Source organism: Glycine soja, chromosome 14 (genome assembly GCF_004193775.1).
Source record: "Glycine soja cultivar W05 chromosome 14, ASM419377v2, whole genome shotgun sequence".
Classification (NCBI taxonomy): Eukaryota; Viridiplantae; Streptophyta; class Magnoliopsida; order Fabales; family Fabaceae; genus Glycine; species Glycine soja.
Genome location: NC_041015.1, coordinates 41260032 through 41278628, shown reverse-complemented (window position 1 = coordinate 41278628; position 18597 = coordinate 41260032). Strand labels below are relative to the sequence as shown.

The 18597-nt window shown below is 34.1% G+C and overlaps 1 pseudogene; it reads left to right on the top strand.

Annotated features, from left to right (window-relative positions):
* The first annotated feature begins 1035 nt into the window (after positions 1-1035).
* LOC114384063 lies at positions 1036-13462 on the top strand (annotated as a pseudogene).
* The last annotated feature ends 5135 nt before the right edge of the window (positions 13463-18597 follow it).

The window sequence follows — 18597 nt, the reverse complement described above, 5'->3', positions numbered from 1 at the left end:
AAGTAATTTTTCTTGTTGTTAGGCAAATTCATGCAAAGAAGTACAATAATCCCAATTAAAAAGCAGATAAACAATGATAACTTTTTGGAAAGGAAAAGTCAATTAATGGAAAAAATAAAAAAGAAAAAAAAGTCATGAGATAGTTAGCTCTCATTAGATAAAAGTCATACCTACCACAAATGAATAAATTATAAGAAGTTTGACATGAGAAGGGTAACAGTTTGCAAACAAGAAATAACAACAATTTTCAAGAATAATAAAGGTCAATGCCACTCCTTTGGGCACATTAATCACCATTACCTGAGCAAAATTTTTCTCCTTCTGCTCTAGAGCCTTCTGCTTATTCCTTCTCCATCATACTTGCAGCAACATCCACTTTACCCTCGAGAAGGAAGAAAATATAATCACTTATTGAAGATATTTAACAACTCCAAAATTCAGGAATTCTGCAATACTTAACCTGGACAGTGTATACAACATTGAGGTTATTTAATGACAGGGAAAAATTAGGTTTGATTGACAAAGCAAGCTGCATAACCAAAATAATAGATTGTGATTATGAATCTATGCAATCCAGCAATAGTGAAACAAAATGATATGATCATCACTGTTACCTGGTAGCAATCTACAGCTTTTTCAAGGTTTTCACGATCTTTATATATAACTCTGAGATTGTTACAGGCTTCCACACAATGTGGATTGAAGTGAAAGGCAAGTTCATAGAATACAATGGCCTAAATAGTATATTGAATTTCTACCAATATAATTAGTACAGACTAATATGCACGTGTGATTATCATAATAAAATACATGCAAAGTGTGGGTAAAATATAGGCATGCTTGTTTTAGACATACCATATCAAACTTAAGCATCTCACCATATGCAACCCCAAGAATATACATGGCATCGACGTAACGCCAGTTGTAATACAAAGCTTTCTTATACAAAGTCACATCTTGGTTGATGTCCCCCTCCAATTTAACCTATGAACCAAAATAATTATGTCTGTAAGATAGAAATGAAATGATCCAAAGATGTCATGGTATCTCATTAAGGATGGGAAACAAGGAGAACAACAAAACAAAGCATCAATAGGTGTAGTTAAAAGGGCAATGCAGTGCACAAGTGACAAAAATCCCACCGCTATTAGGTTGAGAAGGGTCAATGTATATAGGTGAAGAGGTTGTTTCAGTCATCAAGTCACAAGGAAGCAACTTACTGTCGTGCCAAGGGAATATAGGAACATTAATTGGCAAGCAGTAACTTACTGGTCTCAACTTTCAAGCCATACCTTCAAAATTTACCAAAATTGATTCTCAATTCTAAAGATCAAGGAAAATATTTGTATTTCCTGAAAAGCCCCTTTAAAATTAAGCATAAGTCTATTGGGTTTGTTAGGTTGATGACTTCAATTTTCTTTTCTTTATTTGTTATAACTTATAAGTCAGAACTCAACAGATTTTCTAAGCAACCTCAACAGTGGAAAGACACCACTAGATAGATTTATATTAGTTGTTGCATGGAGCATTTCTACCATACGTCCTCTAAGGTTTGGAGTTACTCCCTACAATCCCACTCTTGGTGAAACTCACCATGTTTCTAAAGGAAACCTTAATGTCTTACTCGAACAGGTACTAAGTAACTAGGATTTTTTATACCATTCTCACTTCGACCTCAAAATTCTTAATTAAATACTTTATCAAGTAATGGCCTTATGTTGTGGCATTGCACACCTTTTTCTGGTTTTTCAAAGATAATTGTTTTTTCAAAGATAATTGTAATTATTGTATTATAGGATTTGCATGCATGCATTGTTTGCAAGTTTCACACCACCCTCCAGTATTTTCCCTTCATGCCACTGATGACAAGGAAAACATAGAAATGACATGGTGCCACTCTCCGGTTTCAAAGTTCAATGGTAAAATTTTTCAATACATATATATGGTGTGTCATAAAATAAAATTCAATTTATCTTTTATCTGATAGGTTATTTTTTTATATCGGCAAATATTAGTCGTTAATATTGTTAGTTTTTTCTTTTATCAAATAGTACTACATGTCTAGATAGATTGTATCAATTGACACCATGTGTCAAACATCTTCCCATTCTTGTTTTTTACTCCGTTGATGATTTGGAACATGGATATTGCTCTAATGTTGTGTTACTTAAAACTTTGAATTGTAGTTAAAGAATTTACTTATGCATAGAAAAACCAAATATGCAGGTACTTTAGTAGAAACTAAGGTGCCTAGAAAATGACAGTTGAAGCTCCATAATCATGGAGAGACTTACGAAATGAGTTCTCCTAATTTGGTTATCAGAATTTTTCCAATCCCTGGGACTGATTGGGTTGGCAATGTCAACATCTGGTGCCAAGAAATAGGCCTTGTGGCAGAATTAAACTACATAGGCCAATCTTTCTTTGGATTCAGGGCAGGTTGAAGACTTATTAAAGGGAAAATCTTTGACTCATTGTCTATGAAGATTCTATACCATTGGGATAGGTATCTCTCTTTGAAGTTTTAGTAATTACTTAGTAATCATCTGAAAGCATAATTTTGGATTTTTATATATTTTTTTTCATTTTAAAAAGCAATGCTTGTCAATTGTTTACTTTCGTCATGTGATCCTAATCCTACAAAATGTTGCAGTACTGTAACAGTGAGGAATACTACTAATACAAAAGCAAGAGTGATATATGATGCAAAAGAAGTTATTTCTAGACTTCAAACTCCTATTGTCCAAGATCCAGAGGTAAATAATAGCCATATATGCCCCCCTATTTTTCCACAAAGTATGGTCTTTCTTTTTGTCTTCCTTTATGAAATCAAGTATCAAAAAGAAATTGTACAACACTCTTTCCATAACTATGACCTTCATTAACAAAGCTTATTTTAAAGAAATATCCTTTTGTAAAATTATCTTCCTGAAATTATGAATGCATGTGAATGTCATCTAAGTTTGTTTGGATAAACTTATCTATAATCACTTATAGAACAAGAAAATAAGAAAGGAAAATGAAACAAGTTTCTTTATAAGCTAGAATTAGTTTATGCATAAACTAATTTTAACTTTTGGAAAAAGTCATTTCATTTTATTCTTCTTATTTTCTTCTCTCATAAGTACTTATATAAAAAGTTTATTCAAACAAGCCCTTGGTCCCCATAGCATCAAATATGGAATAGAAGAAAAGGTATAAATCATGCCTAGGTTCATCTCCATTAGCATTTGGGTATCACAGTCTGTCACAAAGTTCTAAATGCAAACACCTTGCATGCACAATATAACTATGATGGCCAAACCAATAAATAATTAAACACCTAAACTAAAATTAAAGCATATTCCATAACCAGCCCAAATAACACTTTTTTAAAACATATATGTTCACCTTTTTGTAGTTTAGGACTTTAGGTTGGGGACTTACATCAAACAGGTATTATACACATCAACATCACACTACATAAACACAATAATTTCCACTAATCATTCAATGTTACTAAAAGTATATATAGACAATAGAAAGTAGAGTACTAACCAGTGAGATTCAAGTGATGAAAAAGTCCTGGTTGTGAGAATTAGATGCAAACGAGCAAACACAGAGAAGAGGCTAAACTTTGGATCATTTTTCAATCACAGTTATAATTATTATCTAAGTTAGTAATTCAACTTATCCAACCTCTGATTCTACACTGAATGAAAACACAAAGCCTTATTTTGAGATGCCAAATTTCTCTCAATGGAAGCACCTTCACCACCGCTACTGTCACGACCTTCCTCACCGTCCAATCCTTTGTCGAGGAACTTGATTCGCACAAGCTAGTTCTTAGCATCATGACTCAATGTGGAACCACTGGCGACTATGCTTTTGATTAGAGCCACAACAATGTGCTCTGTTGGAGCGCTTCCATGTTAGGTACAGTGTCGCCTTATCCACCGCCTAAAGTCACAATGCAACACCAATCTACGCATTTGTGTTTACGTTCGATCAATGGAGAAGAGAGAGCGTCAAAGCAAGAATATGGATCGGGGTGAGAGAAAGAGAGAGTTGAAGCGAGTCACTGATCGAGTGAGTAACGATTGAAGCGAGAATGAAAATAGAGGTGAGAGAAAGTGAGAATTGAAGCGAGTCACCGGAGAGTGGAGAGTGAAGACTAGTAGAGATTGAGTACTGAATGTTTGATTAAAAAATTAATTAGTGATTAGTTAAATTGCTGTTTTTTTTTCTTTTCTGAATGAGTTATTATTCTAATGCTAATTTTATGATAATATTATTGGAAATTGCTTTCATATATGTAATTTTGGCCAACAATTACTTATGGGTCATTCATATCTTTAATTAAATAATAAAACACTAGAAATTTTTTTATTTCCAAATAATAATTGCAATTAAAAATAAATTTTGGTGTAATGGTAGCTAAAAGTCTTTTAGGTTTTACCTTCACCAAAGTAACCATAAGTCTTTTGAGAATCCTATGCTACACAGTTTTTTGAGAATTTTAGCTACACCAAGTATCAATAGGTATAAGTCTTTATGAATTTTACATATTTATTAGGTATTACTGTTGAACAAGTGGCATCAATAACTTAAGAAGGGGGGGGGGGTGAATTAAGTCTTAAAATTTTTTTGACTAACAAGTTTTAATCCCCTTTTAAATGATATGTGATAGATTTAGAATGTAGAAGAAGAAGTAGCAACCAATTTAACAATGTTTTGTAAATGGGCAACACAAAGTAAATTGCAATAAAATAAATGAGATAAGGGAAGAGAGAATTGCAAACTCGATTTATACTGGTTTGTCCACTTCCTGTGCCTACGTCCAGTTCTTAAGTAACCCACTTGAGATTTTCCACTATCCATGTAAATCCTTTACAATCTTTGAACACACCTTGGGATCCGTCACCCTTGTGTTTGAGTTTCTCACACTCCAAGAGACAAACAATCTCTTGATTACAACTGAGTTTTATAAGATGAACAAAATAATTTCTCTCTTTTAGAGCAGATGATATAACTTGAAGTTCCTTGAAGAATTCTCAATAATTTGAAAGAGTTTGGCCAAAGATGTTTAGAGAGGTTTTTAAAGTTAAGTTCTCTAAGAATTCTCTTATTTTCAAAGTAAGGACACACACACACACACACACACACACACACACACACACACACACACACACACACACACACACACACACACACACACACACACACACACACACACATATATATATATATATATATAGGCCCATTGGGCCTGTTCAAAATAGTTTGAAGAGATGTATCTTTTCAAAAGATTTTCTGAAACTTTTTCACTAGTAATCAATTACATGACACTTGTAATTGATTACATAGATCAAAATTCAAATAATTTTGTGCCATTTGTTCATCAGTTCAAAATTTTCAATATGTCATTTTCATAAACTCTCGGGTAATCAATTACACAAACCTGGTAATCGATTACCAGTTCAAAAAGAGATTTCTGAACTGATTTAACTTTAATAAAATAATTTTGATAGTAAAGATTTTTAGGCCAAACGATAGCAATGAAGTTGAGATTCTTTTAACAAATTTACTAAGTCCTTATCTTAGATTTTCTTGATCTTGTTCTTTTGACTTGATTCAATCCGTGCTCATCAAGTAAACTTTTGGCATCATCAAAACCTGCATGATATACATTCACAATTACAAGACTTTTCCTACACATAAAAGTCCGTAGGTAAAAATATTTTTTAATTTTACCTACATAAATTTATGTCCATAGGTAAAAGTGTCTGTAGGCATAAATGATTTTTCTTGTAGTCGTTGAGATGTGAATATTTGTTAGAAGGTAATAAAAAAATTCTCATACATATTTATCCATCTTCATATTCTCATCTAAGTGGGTGAGAATCTTACATTCCTGTGGGAATGTTTAAATAACTTCTAATTTTCTTCTTATTAAACCCCACTTATTTTTTTAATTAATATTTTCATTATCAAATTAAATAAAATTTTAAAACATTCTCAAGAATTCGAAGTATGTGTACCAAACATATTTCATGGAAATAACATTTCCAGTAATAGCGATCCCAGGAATATTATTCCGAGTATATAATCAAATCCTTGAAACAAATGCTCCCTTAAATTTTTACTTCACTCTCTCAATTAAATATTTTTAATATTTCATATTTTTCTCTCCATTTTTTTTTAAAAAAATTCCTTTGTTGGATATATGAATTTTGTACACTATCATTGTAATTAGTACAAAATCTTCTCTCTTAGCTATCTCAGACTAATATTATTTTACTTTTATTGTTCATTTAATTCTTTCATTCTATCAATTTTAATCTCAATCTCTAAATTAAATTTCAATATTTTTTCTAAAACAAATTGTTATGAATTAAAAATAACCTTATGTTACAATTTAAATTATCCATTATAAATTTTATTCATAAAATAAATTATATATTAATTTTTTTATTTATTATTAATTTTAATTATATGAAATAAATATTATTTTGAGTAATACACAAACTAAAATATTAAATATAAAAAAAAACGGGCTAAGATATAATTTTAACTCTTTATATTTTTTATTATGTTCAATTTGACCCCTTATCTTTTAAAATGTTCAAGTTAATCCTTTATATGCTTTTAGAAAGAGTCAAAATAATCCTTTTAAAACAATTGTTACTACAAAAAACATCTTTAACATCGGGTTAAATTGGTCCTTTAACATTGGTTTAAAACCAATGTTGAAGTGACGATGAATGAATATCATACAGATTTTGATGATGCCAAAAAGGTTACTTGATGAGCATGAATTGAATCAAGTCAAAAGAACAAGATCAAGTAAATCTAAGATAAGAACTTAGTAAGTTTGTTTAAAGAACCTCAATTTGATTGCTTTAGTTTGGCCTCAACATCTTTAGTATCAAACACTCTTTTATCAAAGGCTAAATCAGTTCAAAAAGGTATTTTTGAGCTGGTAATCGATTACCAGACTGTGTAATCGATTACCAGAGAGTTTTTGAAGATATTTTTGACTAACGGCACAAAACTGTTTGAATTTTGATCTATGTAATCGATAATCAGAATCTTGTAATCGATTACCAGTGAAGAGATTAAAAAAAAAACTTTGAAAAGTCATGACTCTTCAGAAATATAACTATGTAATTGAATACCAGAATCCTGTAATCGATTACCAGTGAGAAAATTTCAGAAAAGCTTTTTGAAAAGACACATCTCCTCAAACCATTTTGGAAAGGCACAATGGGCTTATATGTATGTGTGTCTGACTTCAAAAAGGGAGAGAGAGATTATTCAGAGAACTTAATTGTCAAATGCTCTCTAAACAACTATTGGCCAAACACTTGCAAATCTATTAAGAATTCTTCTAGGAACTTCAATTTGTATTATCTACTCTAAAGGAGAGAAATATTTTTGTTCATCTCATAAACTCAGTTGCAATCAAGAGACTGTTTGTCTTCATTACCCAAGGAGCCTTCTAACCATTAGGAGGTCACCTTCTTCATGAGGGTAGACTTCCTCACTAGATTCTTCACACCTTACTTCATCTTCACTTTCACTAGAGGAAGGGAAAGAAGTAGTCTCCTCTTGACTACTTTAAATGTCTTGACCCCTCATAATCATGGTTTTCTTTGTGGGGCATCGAGAGGCAATGTGACCTCTCCCAAGACATTTGAAGCATTTAATGTTGCTAGTCGTTGCTTGGGAACTAGTCTTAGGGGTGGATTTCTCTATGGTCTTACCCTTATCTTCCTTGGGTTTTGAAGGTGCAACCCCCAAAATTCCTTGGGCTTGGTCCTTCCTTGGGTAAGAGTGAAAGCCGTAAAATTTTGAAGAAGGCTTTCTTTTAAGTTGTTGCTCTACTCTTATACAAAGTTGAACTAGCACATCTAGGTCCCTATATGGAAGGAGTTTAACCTTGTCCCTCACTTCAATATTAAGCTCACTAAGGAACCTAACTATGCTTGTTCTTTCCTCCTCCCTAAGTCCAGCTCTTAAAAGGAGTAGTTCCATTTGTTGTCTATATTCTTCAACACTCATACTCCCTTGTCTAAGCCTTTGGGGCTTGTCCATAAGCTCCATTTCATAGTAAGAGGGAATATGCCTCTTCCTAAAGGCACTCTTAAGATCAATCAAATACTCTACTGGAAGATCCCCATGAATCCTTCTTTCCCTAACAAGGGAAGTCCACCAATAGAGTGCATACCCTTTAAAGCTAAGGGTAGCCAATGGAACTTTTCTCTCTTCTCTAATATGATGGCAAGCAAAGAGTTGTTCAACCTTTATTTCCCAATCTAGGTAGGCCACAATATTATCTTTTCCATGGAAATATGGGAGGCTAATGTTAACCTCTTGAGGCCTTCTATCCTTTTCTCTTCTTTGCGAGTGATGTTTAGTATGTGACCTATGTCACCCTCTATAATAGTTGCTAAGTTCTTCACTTAAACTCTTGCAAGAGTCATGACTACTATAGGAGGCATGTTTTCTCTTTTCATTTCTTTCATTATTTTTCTTCCTTCTTCCTCTCTTATTTTCTCTCTTTCATCTTGACTTATTTCTTCCACTCTTTTTTTCCTTTTTCTTTTCTCTCTTATTTTTCTTTCCACAATTTGAGGGATCTCAACTCATCTAATATCCTATACATGGGGTCCTTAGGAGTAGAACCCTCCCCATTAACACTAGATGAAGAATAAAGATCCTAAGTTGTGGTTCATTCTTGTTAGGGGCTTGAAAACAAAAGTTTAAAGAAACTAATTGGTAAAAAGCAAGCTATCTAGGCGGTTTGAAAATGGAAGGTAAAGGAAATTTAAAGCAAGCTAGACGGTTTCCTATGTGAAGGTTTGGATGACCCTTTGGAGGTCCCAACTGGCTCTTCACTTAGTCTGCATGGTTTACACTAAGCTATTGCACACAAATAGAGGTTTGGGCGGTCTCTTAGAGACTTCCAATACACCCGTGAACAATGTCCAAATACAAGGAATTGCAATAGAAAAAATTCAACACTCAATTGTTCTATTACAACAAATTTAACAAACCAATTAAGGTCTTCAAATTTGTCTTTAATGATTGTTTGTTTTCTCAAGTGTTTCACTCAAATTTTTCAAATAGGCTTGCAATACAACTCAAAATAATGAACAATTTTCAAGCAAATCAAGCATACACATTTTTGTTGTTGTTCTGGACGTGTATTTTGACATTAATCTTGATCACCTTTTCTTGCTCATTTATTTTTCGTTTTTGTTCATTATTTTTCCATTGTTTTAGTCCAGATGTTTATTTTATCCAGTTAAAATTTCAGCTCAAAACTCAAAGTATTTCAGCCATAGCAAAGTTAAGAAGACAGTGTGCCAGAATTGACAGCAACCAAAATTTTAACCTAGAAATCAAGAGTAGTGTTTATGTTGCTTAAGGCTTGGATAGTTATAATCTGTGTTTGCTTATGCTCAATTGTTTTGGATAATACAATTCAAGAGAGCTTAAGACTTATTTTGTTTCACAAATCTAGCCACAACTCAACACCACAACTCAATTTCTTCATAGGCATCATATAGGAAACTTAGAAAACAAAAAAAAAGTTCAACAACAAGACTACTTCTAGGAATTGATTTAGAACATGTTATGAACTAAATAACATGCATGAATTAGACTCAAAATTCAAATGATAAGCTAAGAATTGCAAGAATACATGAACAAATGTATCCAAAATTCAATCAACAAAATCAAAATTCAACACAAACTAAGAACATAATGTGATAATTATTATGACTAAACATGAATCTAAAACAACATAAATGAAGTGATTTACACTTAGATTTTTGTGTTTTCTTTTCTAATCAATATTTTGTAAGAAAATTGAGATCTAAAGGTCCATAACAAGAACATTATGACTAAAAAAAGATAGAGCCTAAAATCAACACAAAAATATGATTCAAGAGTAGATATATAAAATTGAACCAAAGAAATGCAAGAACAAGTGTAGATCTAAGATTTAATCGGTTTATTTTTTTGAATCTACTCTAAACAGAACCAAATCGCAAAACAATGGAGGAGATACATGAAGAAGACGATGAAGAACAATGAATTTAAGCGAATTGACCAAACAAAAGATAGAGGAAGCAAAAGAACATCACCTAGATGAAGATGCTATGATACCACATGATGTAGCTCCATGTAGAGCTTGTAGGCCTTAGATCTTCTCCATCAATGGAATCTTTTTCTTCTTGAAGATCAATGGCAGCAAAATGGAGAAGGAGGAAAGGTGATTGGAGACGCCATTTCAAGTAGAAGATGAGTCAAGAACAAGCTCACCACCATAGGAAGTCATGAATAAGAGTTTGAAGGTAAGAGAAGATGACTGGAGAGAGAGGGAGAGGGGGGGCCACAAAATTGATGCCTTAAATGAGGTTTGAACTTTGAAATCTAATTTCTCAAATGATCAAAGTTGAAAAAATGCACACACATGGCCTCTATTTGTAGCGTAAGTGTCACACAAAATTGGAGGGAAATTTGAATTTGAATTTGTGGAGCCAAAATTTCACTAATGATAATTAGTGAATTTCAAATATGGTTCAGCCCACTAATCCCAGATCAAGTCCAAGATTCTTCACTAAGTATGCTTAGGTGTCACGAGGCATGTAAAGCATGAAAGACATGCACAAAGTGTGACTATATGATGTGGCAATGGGGTGTAGCAAGCAAATGCTCACCTCCCCCTTAGGTTGGTCCAAAATTTAATTGGATTGGGCTTCTCCCAATTCAATTAAATTTCTCTCCCAACACACACATTAAATAGTGCACATATTGCATGTGAAATTACAAAAGTACCCCTAATACAAAAACTGGTCTTGGTGCCCTAGAATACAAGGGCTGAAAAATCCTACATTACTAGGGTACCCTTCCTACACTATGGAGCCCTAAATACAATGCCCAAAAATAATGAAACCCAAATCTAATATGTGCAAAGATAAGTGGGCTCATACTTAGCCCATGAGCCCAAAATCTACCCTAAGGCTCATGAGAACCCTAGGGCCTTCTCCTGCATCTCAAGCCCAATCTTCTTAGAGTCTTCTATCCAATGCCCTTGGGGGGTAGGATTGCATCACAATTTCCTGAGGAGGTGTGTAACTCAGGGGCAGCCAAGAAGCATAATATGGAATTGCCATAGTTCACCTTACAGAGGCCATTACAATGGAGAGATGACTGCTGTCAAGGTTCTCCAATCTGGTTTTTATTGTCCAACCTTGTGCAAGGATGCTCATGAATACGTCCAAAGGTGTGACAAATGTCAAAGAACACGTGGACTCTCCAAAAGGAATGAAATGCCATTGCAGAACATTTTGGAGGTCGAAGCTTTTGATTGCTGGGGGACAGATTTCATAGGTCCATTTCCATCATCTTACTCACACGAATACATTTTATTGGTTGTGGACTATGTAACAAAATGGGTGGAAGCAGTAGCGGTACAACATGCATATGCAAAAACCATTATTTGCTTCCTAAAGAAAATATCTTCTCAAGGTTTGGCATGACCAGGGTACTAATAAGTGACGGAGGATGTCATTTTTGTAATGTCCTACTCACAAAATTCCTCCAACACTACAGTGTCAAACACAAGGTAGCCTCACCTTACCACCCTCAAACCAATGGGTAAGCTAAAGTCTCTAACATGGAAGTTAAGAAAATCTTAGAAAAAACATATGCTCAATCAAGGAAGGATTGGTCCCAAAAACTAGATGTAGCTTTATGGGCATACAAAACAGCATACAAAGCTCCTACATGACTTACTCCCTTCTAATTGGTCTATGGCAAATCTTGTCACCTACTTGTTGAGTTGGAACATAAAGCTTATTGGGCATTAAAGTTTCTGAACTTTGACTCAAATGCAACTGGTGAGCATAGGGAGCTCCAACTTCATGAATTGGAGGAACTAAGGTTTCAAGCTTATGATAATTCCAAGCTTTATAAGCAAAGAATAAAAATTTATCATGATAAAAAGCTTTCAAAAAGGAATTTTCAGCCTAGTCAATAGGTATTGTTATTTAATTCTATATTAAGATTGTTTCCAAGTAAGCCAAAATCCAAGTGGTCAGGACCATTCATCATCAAAGAAGTTATGCCACATGGAGCAGTGATATTAGAGGACCCAACCACCAAAAGAACATGGACCATGAATGGTAACAAAATCAAACACTACTTAGGTGGTGATTTTGAGAGGCTGACCACCGTTGTCCAACTGCAAGAAGCTTGAACCACAACAACGATGTCCAACTTAAAAAACATTAAAGAATATCTCTTGGGAGGCAACTTAGCATTTTTGAACTTTGCTTTTTAATTTTCTTTTTATATTTCTTGATTACATATTTATTTTAAAATATTTATTTGTTAAAAAAATTATTTAAATAATTAATTAAGTATGATCACAAAAAAGGGGGGAAAGTTAACTCGCCTGGGCGAGTGGGGAGCTCGCTTGGGCGAGTCTATGTCTGCAGACAAAAATAAAAAGGGGTGAAATCAGATTTCTCCCAACATTTTCATTTCAAACTTCTTCTCCCTTTATTGTGCACGAATCTCCCTCGCCCTCCTTTTCCAAAACTCGCCCAACCTACCTTCTTTTGACAAATCCTTCATTTTTCACACACCACTTCATCTCATTCAAGTATTCCATTTCTATCTAATTTTTGCATTTCCCTTGCATTGTTTGATGTTTTTGTTGTTTTCATTTCAATGATTTGCAAGTTAATTTTGTGCATGAATGAGTTGATAAAGTGCTCCAATTTGTGGTTGTTTTGAATAATTCTAGGCCTATTCTTCACTTTCTACATGTTTTTTTTATCATGCTCGCTCTTTATCCTTCATTTATACATGCTTAAACATGTGCACGCCACGATGAAATGTCACAATGGCTATTCTATGTGTTATTTTGAATTTTTATTGAATAATAATCTTTACACATGTTTAGCCATTATTTTAGGTGTATGATCAACTTAGGTTAAGTTAAATGCCAAGGGTATGAATTAAGCTTGAAATTTCAAAACATTGCTTTATATGCAAATACATGACTTGTTAGTGAATGCTTAAAGTTGTTTGGATCGAATTGGCATAATTTATTGGCTAACTAGTTGCACTAGGGTGGGTACATTGCACGTGAATTACAGTAGAATATTAAATTATTTCTTTCAGAATAATACACACTGGGTTGTTAGTTTATTAGTTGTATGGTAAGACATACAATTAATAAAAACCACACAAAAATTGACTTCTTGGTTGCTATACTTGGGATAATTGAAATAATATGGCTATGTATTTCATGAAAAATAATTTTTATGCTAAATTTTAGTTGGACGTGTCTTTGTTGCACATGGCTCCAAAGAAATTTACCATTAAAAGAGCCAGGAAGACTGTTGCAGGAGAAGGACCTAGCACAACTTCGCTTGCAGATTTTGAATTTAATGGACACTGATTTCGCAGTGAGGAGCATCAATGCCACTTTGAGTTTATCAAAGATTGGTCCTTCCTTAGGTAAAGAAGGGTCCAACTAATAGAAAGTGAGTATCCTGAGTTCACAATATAGATCACTAGAATAACCAGAGACAACTTGGAGAACCCATGCCCAATTATGACCCTGAAGATGTCCTAGAATTATATGCTAATGCATGGCCTATTGAGGAGGGAGTTCTTGATAAGCGCTCCAAAGTGCGAGGCCAATGGATTCCTTATGACACCGATGCTATCAACCAATTTTTAGGGAATCCGTTAATCTTGGAAGAAGGGCAACAATATGGATATACTTCCCGAAGAGGTCAGACTACAAGTTTTGATGAAGAGGCAATAGGTTAGCTTCTTTGCTTCCTAGAGCGTGATTTTGTACGTAGCATGGTAGGGAAGTGGTTGCAAATAATGTACACAAATATGACTACTCCTACTCAAATCTGGATGGCCTTCCTCCTGAGTAATGATTCTCCGAGTGATCATAACTCTGATCTGACGCTACCCAAATGTCAGTTGGTCTACAGTATTATGGAGCATATCAATGTTCATATGGCCCAGCTCATTTCAGAAGCCCTTCACTAGTTTGTTATTACAAAACCTCCTAGGCACCCAGTGGACCTAGACAAATCCAACAAGGCACTAGGTTTCCCTGCTTTAATCATAGGTCTCTGCTAGTTCAATGGATTGTCGTTCACACCAACCAAACACATCCGACCTCCTATTAACAGATCATTCATTGACAAATATTGCATGCCAAGACAGGTACAACAACTGGAGCAAGTTTAGCCAGCAGCAGATGTCCCACCACCACCACCACAGCAGCCGCCATCCTTGGAGTCCATCTCAGCACACCTACAGAGGATGGAGCTCCAAATCCACACTTACATGCGTCATTTGGCTTATCAGCAGGCAACAAATCATAGGGGCCAGATGCAGTTGAATGAAAACTTCTACTGCTATACACTGCACCAGCATCACCAGGACCCTAACCCTTACCTTTGGCCTACTCCCAAGCAATTTAGATCTACAGTTGCAAGGCCTGGAGACAAGCCTATTTTTAAGGAGAAGGTAGGTCTTGTAGATGCCCAGGAAGTTGCCCGAGGAGATAGAGGAAGATGAAGACATGGCAAATCTTGTTGATTATTTCATTGGAGGAAATTGAGCTCCCTAACCATGATCTTCAGAAAAAGTTGTGACTTGTCTTTATTTTCATTTATCGCTTTGTATTAAATTTTAGTACTTTATTAATTTATTTATTGTTTTGGATATATGTTTAAAAACATATGCAAGTTTGTGTTTTTAACTAATTTACATGTGCTTTGATATATTTTGTTATGCCAGTGTAGTTGTAGATTATATAACTTTTTTTGGGACTTAGAAAATTTTTCTTGGACATAACATGCTTTGGAAAGAATCAACAACCCATATTTTTTTTTTAAACTTACTTTTGATTGGTTTAGAACACAATAAAAGGATTTTTTGGAAACATTGAGAATGAAAACAATGAATGACTTTCCTACATACCAAATGAATTTAGATGTTTTTGTATCGACTTGATAAAAGAACAACTTTCAAAACACTGATTTGATTTGAACATGGAAACAGACCTTAAGCTTTTGTGACTATGTGCAACCACTGTTTTTTCAATGAATGTCCTCATTGATATGTTCTACAATTGATTTTGCATGAATTTCTAATTTTTATAACATATGATTCATGGATATGATTTAGGCAATCTTTCTTTCTTTACATTTTAAGCCACTGGCCGAAAAGCTATCCCGATGTATATTGTTTTATCATTTGCAAGCCCTTTGAGCCAAACACTTCATATTTTGTTGGAACACTAACCTAGGATAAAAGTTTCCTACCTTAGCTTAGGTTAGGAGAGCAAAGGTGTTTTGTTAAGGATTTCTATCAATTGGTGGCTAATGTGATGTAAATACTCTGTTTTGTGGGTATTAAGGGAAATTAAATATTTAACAGAAAAGAAAAAAGAAAAAAAGGAAATTAAGTTCTTTGTGGATAAATAAATGTCTGAATCATGTACATTTTATCCTAAACTATAAAGAATAGTTGTAAATATCTAAATAGAAAGTAGTGATAACTTGGTTGAAAAGAAAAGGGATAGGAAGTGATCGTTCATTTGAGTTACTAGTTGATTTTTATGTCTGCTCTCCTATTCTCAAGGTATGTTTGAATATCCATAAAAACAAAGATTTCCTTCAAAACCAGGCCCAATCCTAAAATCCCTATTGATCCATGATGATTATGAAATTTATCTTTGATTTGATGGGAAATAACTTGCAAAATTGATTTATGACATATCAGTGATTGGAATTGAGATGAAAACTTTGCCAGTGTGAGAACTATACACCTTTGAGAGGTTTCCCTATTAATCTCATTTCGTTTTGTAAATTTCATCTTTGTGCTTCATTTCTCATTAGTGCATTTTGGAAAATGTTGTTCTAATTAGTTTGGAGATTGATTCTTTACAACATATGTTCATAGTTTTTTGAAGCGTATATATATATATATATTGTGCTTATACTATTGTTATATGTAATCTTCATATACTTTGTTGGAGGATAAGCAAGATTCTAGGTTGGGGGGACTTGATAAGTTCCATAATTTAGTGTCGCAACCTACCCTTTTCCGGGCGAGCGAGGCGAGACTCACGGGTGCGTCTTCCATAGGAGGAAAATGCGCGAAGTCGCCACCAACATTTATTGAAAGGAAAACGTTAGAAAAAACCAAAGGAAACCGGTCATGAAGAATATTCCAGATTCGGGAGTTATCTTTATGTTTGAGGAAGGTATTAGCACCTCTCACGTTTGTCCCAAAGGACAACAGCCTTAGATTAGAATTGTGTGAAATTATGTATATAAACTTTTATTTCTTTTTTATTTTTGAGGTCAACAAAAGCGGGGCTCTTGCTCCTACGTACCCTCCATCGAAGAGGAAATCAGACCTACGTAGTTCTTTCTAAAGGCAGTGATGTGTTGATTTTACGCTTTCGAACGGTCCATGTTAACCAATAAAAAGCAAAGAGGACCATTTAAGGCGTTGGACCTTAAAACATTTTTTCAGTGATTTTTATGGACAAAGCTTGATTTTGTGAGTTGATTTTAGCCTTAGTTTCACTTTAGTTATTAGTCAATTCAATTAAGAAAGAAAAATCCCAAAGAGAAAACGTCTGATTGATTTTTTTGTTTCATTTTACTAAAAGATATTTTTTTGTAACGAATTCTGTAACGATACTTGTTTTCCTTCCGTAATGTTACGGAACCTTACGGATTACGTAATCATCCCTTTTTTGGCTTTCGGAATGTTACAGAACCTCACAGATTGTGTAACAATGCTTCCTTTTGATTTCCGGCATGGTACGAAACTTCACGGATCGTGCAACAATGCTTTCTTTTGACTTCTGGCATGTTATGGAACTTCACGTATTGTGCAACAATGGGTGCCAAGTACCTCGAAGCGGTCAAGCAAAGGTTGCATGCCATCAAACAATGGTCCCCAGACGAAATTAGGGTATGGCATTTAGTTATTTTTCGGATTAAAATGTCAGCACTTATCTTTTGACTAATAGTTTTCTTATAAACTACCCTTAAATATAGTTGTTTTATATATATTGTACATTTACTAATGTTTTTGTTTAAATATGAAAGATTGAACCGTGATTTGTAGGTTTTGATGGTTGTTTGTTAGATCCAAAAACAAAGTCAAAAGAAAGGGCAAAATGGTCATTTTTCCAAGATTTCAGACATCCATTCACCGTGGCTAGCAACTAGCTCGCCTGGGCTAGTCAACTTTCTTCAGTCATAAGCAACACACTCGCCTGGGTGAGTATGTTTCTTCAGCACTAAGCCACAAATTCACATGGGCATGCTACAGCTTGCCTGGGTGAATTTGCCTGCACCCCTTGGTTGTTTTCTATAAATAGCCATGCATATGTTGAAGAAAGAAGATTTCCAGAAGTAGAGAGAAAATGTGAGAAGCTGAGGAAGTGAAGAAGAAAGTGGAAAGTGGAGCCCAGGCGTTGTAGAGTTGTGACCGTGGATCGCATCCTTTATCATTTCTCTTGTTAGTCTTGTGCTCTACGCAATTATCGATTAGTATTTCCTAAGGATTGGATGTAATCTTTATACCCTTATGTATCTCTTTTGATATTATATATGTATGAATCTTTTCTACTCATTATTGGTGATTTCATTCTATTCGTAATGCTTGATTCTATTTGATCACTAGTTTCATGAAATTGAATTTTAAGTTTGACTAGGAAGTACTCTTAGAATTTGAATTGAATGAAGTTACTCTTTACGTTATGTTGCTAGGAATAGATCATAATGTTTTGATTGAAAAAATCATGAGATTATGATTGTAATGCTGGAGTATTTACATCATATGCGAGGGATCGATATTTGATAAATATTCTTAGGTCTCGAGTGCAAGGGATCGACTCGGGGTAACTTAATGTGTGCACCAGTAATGTTAGAAAATGATTTATATATGTTAATCTTATTAGGATACTGAGGATATGAATGATGAAATCTAATCCTATGTTTTCTTGAATTAATTAACTTCATTTTTATTATTTTTGTAATTTTATGTATTTCCAACGCACTAAATTCCATTATTTTGGTTCTTCTGTTAGTTAAACAAACCCATGATATTTCGACTAAACTTGTACATAAGTATTGAACTGATAACCTTTATCCAAATGAATTAAATAACTGAAGTCCCTGTGGAGATGATCTCTTTTTACAAATCTGTAACCTGTGATGACAATTGGTACACTTGCCAAAAGTCTAACTAGGTCCATAGCTATAGAAGTGCAAAAAAAATGTGGGACACACCAGCTCTAACGTATGAAGGATCATCGCAAGTAAAACACAACAAACTCAACATGTTGACATGTAAGTATGAACTTTTCACTATGGAAGAAGTTGAAGATATGCAAACCATGTTTGAACATTTCCAAACTATTTTAAAGGAATTACGCTACCTTAATAGAAATTTTGATAATTATGATAACATTGATAAAATTCTAAGAAGTTTGTCCAGGAAATGGAGACCATAGGGGACATCATTGAGAACTGTAAA